Here is a 5,231-nt window from a genome sequence, read left to right on the forward strand (position 1 = left end):
TAGCTTATGAACTGGACTTGCCTCCAGAACATGAATCAGTCTATCCAGTTTTCCATGTCTCAATGCTCCGCAAGTGTGTTGGAGATGTTATATCCCGTATTTTTTTACGTCGGATTATTTGTAAGCTAAGGTGGGGCCCACACATCGAGATTTTTTTTTGGACATCTGAAAATTCATATGAATCACATATGTGAAGTTAAACACAACTCAAGAAGGACCCTTGGGCCAAATCAAAGTGGAAGTCCTCCAAACGAATATTTTTAAGAAAACGTTTTCGGGTGATCTGACTTTTAAGGGCAAAAACGGTATTATCAGTTTGGAATTTGGAAAAATACCGAGACATAGAAGTTGTAGATAATTGAATTAGCTTTCCAACCATAGGTCTTGGGTTCTCAGGTGACGTCGGTACAAGGAGATATGGACGTTTTAAGGTCGAAAGGTCAGTGGGCTAGGCCCAACTCGGGATCAACCGAGTTGGCCCAAAAAAATAAAAAACGAATTTAGGCCCAAAAGTGAGGGTGGCCGGCCATACCTGGCCCAACCCATGTCACTTAATTAATTTTTCATGTGATAAATAAGACTAGAAGGGATCATTAGTCTTAGAAACTTCAAGAAAATTTGAGAAAGAGAAAAACAACAAAAAGAAGAACAAAAGCTTAAAGGCCATACGGCCATAGCTTGCAAATTTTTGCCCTTTGAAATCTTTCTCCAAAAATTATTTTCTTGTGGTATTTCTACTAATTCAAGGGTCCTTTACAACTTGGTGTAATTATTTTGGAAGAAAGAGCACTTGTTTCTTCAAGTTGACAACTTGGTCAAGTGAAAAAGATTGTAGAAAAAGGTAAGAATTAATCCCTTTTTATTATGTTATGAAGGTTGGTTTATGTTGTAGTATGTAGAAATGAGTAGAATTTGTGGAAATATGGAAGTTTACAAAGTGGGTGTGCATATATGTAAGTGGACATATATGTATATTGTTGTATAAATAGTATGAGTTGAATTTTATGTTGTATTCTAGTTGTGGTTATGGTGAAATTTATATTGGAAATGGAAGAAAATGGTTCAAGTTGGCATGGAAAATTATTGGAAATAGTTATAGGAAATTATGTGATTTTAATGAAGTTTTTATGTAATTATAGAAGTGGAGTTTTAAATGTGAATTATTATGTTAGTTGGTGAATTTGGAAGGATAATAGTCCATATTGGCATGAAAGATTGGTTGTTAAGTGGTTATGAGAAGTTTTGTGATTTTATGGTAGATTTATGTAATTATGAAAATGAAATTATTAAGGTGCAAATTATGATTATGGTTGATGAAATTGGAAGATGGAAATATGTTATGAATATGTAGATTGAAGATTAGAAGTTTTGGATGGATTATGGTTTTGGTGGAAAGTTTGTATATTTTGTATATCTTGTGAATATTTGGTAGAAACGATATGAAATGCTTCCGAATTATATTGTAATGATCTTGATTAGTAATGAATGTAAAAACATTGAGATTGGTTTGGAAATGTGAAGTTGGAATGAAAGCTATTGCATTATGTTGGAAAGAAGACTAGTTGTGTTATATTGTGTTTTGTAGTCATGGTTGTTGTCATTGTGTTGATAGTTTGGCCGGGTTGAATTCCCGGATTGTTGTTGATAAAAAATTGGCTAAGTTGAATTTTGGGGATGGTGTATTTATAGGGGAGATGCTGCCCAAATTTTTGTAGACAAGTATTGGTTAAGATTGAAATCTTAAAGCCTTACAATTAACATTTGGTAATTCTGACCAAATTGTAGATTTTGGCGAACTTGAAACTTGATTTTGGAGACGTGTATGAAGCGGAAAAGGTATGTAAGGCTTCACCCTTCCTTCTATGGCATGTCTTAAACGTAATAAGTTGGGTACGAGCCTCGGGGACAACTCTATTTCCCGGAATCCGCACTTAAAGTTTCCCCTTTTTCATTCAGTAGAATTGAATTAGAAATTGTGTAAAATATTGGAGAAACTTCCTAAACATCTAGAACTGGCATAAATATGACCCAACTACCTTAAAACCCTCACAAGTGACGTCATGAAATATAATGTACGTAAATTTGGTACGCCGCCTCATTTGACCCGAGGTGGGCCCATTGTTCCCGGATTTTCCCTATTGCTCCGTTTGACTTATTTTGGGAGTAGAATCCAAAGGAAACTTTTGATCCTCGTTCCGATTATCAAACGATAAGTACTGTACCATTCTAATGGAAATATGTATATGTATATCAAATATGTATATGTATATAAGATATGTAAAAGTATATAAGACATGTATATGTATATAAGATATATATATGTTTATAAAATATGTACATGATATACGTATATGTATACGATGAAAGATCCAGAGCGCTATAGACGCTGATATATGTATATGATACACGTATATGTATATGATAAAAGATCCAGAGCGCTATAGTCGCTGATATACGTACATGATACCAGTATATGTATATGATAAAAGATTCAGAGCGTTATAGACGCTGATATATGTACATGATGTATGCATATGTATACGGGGAGGATGGGAATAAGGGCAGAGCGTTATACACGCATATCCACCTGATCAGTTGGCATTACATGACATGATATCGTCCCGGACGCGGGATGCCCGAACGCGGGATCTGTATTTATGGCTAAATGGATCGGCTGCCGACGCCTCGGCAATATGACATGTTCTATTTTTATATATATATGAACAAGAAAAGATTTTCAACGGAAAGCTAAGCTATGATATGATACGCTATGATACGCTATGCCATGATATGATACGCTACGACAAGATATGCTATGATATGATAAGCTATGCTATGATATGACAAGTTACGCTATGGCATGATACACTATGACACACTATACTATGACATTGACATGATATAACACGATACGACATGCTGTAGTAAGACATGACATTACACGATATAATATGCCATGATAAGACACGATAGGATACGACTTGATATGCCACGATAGGATACGACCTGATATGCCACGATAGGATACGATAGGGCACGATAGGACACGATACGACAAGATACGACATAATATAAGTTCTATTTTCTACGTTCATGGAGGGGAAACGTTTTTAAAAGGGAAAGACAAGCCATGCATGATAGCCGCCCAAAAAGGGGCCTTCCTATGTACAGGTTACTTTCTTGCCTCGTTATATGTCCTGTGACTCCATGATATTATTAATCGCACTCTATGTTATTGCTTGCATTGTCTTCCATGCCTTACATACTCGGTACACTATTCGTACTGACGTCCCTTCTTGTGGACGCTGCGTTTCATGCCGCGCAGGTCAGCAGACAGGTGGACGTGATCCTTAGAAGCTCTACCAGCCGCACTTGACAGCGCTCCAGTTGTTCCGGAGCCTCACTCCAGCGGTACTATTTTATGCATATACATTCGGGCTTGGTAGCACCCCGACCCTTTCTATGTATAAGTGTACTATGTCTAGAGGCTCGTAGACAGATACGTACAGTCAGTCAGGTACAGATATATGTATAGTGTTTTGGCATGTTAATATTGTTGTACAAGGTAATAACGGAGTTTATTAGTTTATGTTCAAGGAAAAAAAATGGCTCGGTTTACACGGCTTGCTAAGAGGTACACGTAATACGATAGATAAGGGGTGCTCGATACAAGTATCGGGTACTCGTCATGGCCCCTAGTCGGGTCGTGACAGGAGATCCTACGAGGATTGTTCCAGTAGACGATGTTCAAGTGACAGAAAAGCTAGTCTATGAAGAAGTGCCTATTGCTATATTCGACAGGCAAGTACGGAGACTTCGAAATAAGGAAGTGGCCTCAGTTAAAGTCTTATGGCGAGATAACAACCGGGAAGAAATGACTTGGGAAGCAGAAGAGATTATGAAATCCAAATACCCACATTTATTTCAGTCCTCAGAAGAAATCAACGATAAGACACCAAGACTATGAGGTATGAATGTTTTCTTTCATGCATACGGGTCGCGTGTGGCCAACTTATATTGTTATTGTGTTGTGGCCCTGTGAGGCAATGTTATTATGGGCTGTTGTGACAGGATGGTAATGCCATATTACTGGGGAAATGCTGGCGAAATTTTCATAGAATTCCCGTGTGCTTAACATTCGAGGACGAATGTTCCAAAAGGGGGGAAGAATGTTACACCCCGAAAATTTTTTGTTAACGTACAATGAGTAGAATAACGAAGGGCATGATGTATACGATGTTTAGATAAGAACGAAATACCATTTGATGATTTTAAATAAGATTTCAAAGATATTTGAGGTAGGAGATGAAAGTTGTTAAGGAAAGCAAGGTATATGTTGTGTGTCGGAAAGGATTTACGAGTAACAAGTTAATGATGATTTAACAGTGCCTTGGAGAAGAATTATAACGTCCCTTAGACCTTTAGTGAGGTGTTAAACAAGTATCAATAAGGTTCCATAAGGATTGGAGAGCAAACGAAGTGACGAGAACAAGATCGGAGAAAAGATGGGTTCTACGGCCGATTATATGGTCTGTATAATGTTATACGGTCCGTATGATGGACCACAGACTCGTCACAGTGAAGTCCCTCACTGATGGGATTATACGGTCACTTATACGGACCGTATAATGTGCCGTCAAATTGACACAGAAAGGGATGGTTGCTGAAGCAGTTTCATGGTCACTTATACGGACCGTATAAATTTATACGGACCGAATAAGTGTCCGTATAATGACGTCGGGACAGATTTTTAATTTATAAAAAGAGCACCCCATGTTCATTATTTTCATTCTCCAAAACTCAAGAATTCTCTAGAACCTTACACACACTCAATATACAAGAACTCATGAGAAATTGATGATTAACTTCATCAAATCAACAAAACTAAGTGTGAGAAACACATCAAAGTTCATCCAAGTCAAGAAATTCCATAGGAAGTGGAACTAGGGTTTTGCTCAAGTGAAGCATTTCCACTTAAAGCTCATTCCCACACTATCAAAGGTAAGTTTTATGGTATTTACATGTTATTTAAGGTGTTGAAAAGTTGAAACACTTGGATTGTGGAAGGGTATAGGAAATGGGTTATGAAAGTGGGAATAGTGTAAATTTTGAGTAGTAGTTTGGAATGAATCGTGAATATTGATATGATTGTGATTGTAATTACGTTGGGAATGATGTTAAGAGTATGAGAGAAACATTAGATCAGAATGAATGTAATGTTGTATTATGAT

General features: G+C 37.2%; 1 long non-coding RNA gene across 1 annotated transcript; it reads left to right on the forward strand.

Annotated features, from left to right (window-relative positions):
• The first annotated feature begins 415 nt into the window (after positions 1 to 415).
• LOC132642594 (uncharacterized) lies at positions 416 to 3,604 on the forward strand. Its single transcript, XR_009583264.1, has 3 exons — positions 416 to 841; positions 1,786 to 1,836; positions 3,326 to 3,604. It is a non-coding gene; the product is annotated as an uncharacterized LOC132642594 (long non-coding RNA).
• Positions 3,605 to 5,231: the final 1,627 nt, after the last annotated feature.

Source organism: Lycium barbarum, chromosome 5 (assembly GCF_019175385.1).
Source record: "Lycium barbarum isolate Lr01 chromosome 5, ASM1917538v2, whole genome shotgun sequence".
Classification (NCBI taxonomy): domain Eukaryota; kingdom Viridiplantae; phylum Streptophyta; class Magnoliopsida; order Solanales; family Solanaceae; genus Lycium; species Lycium barbarum.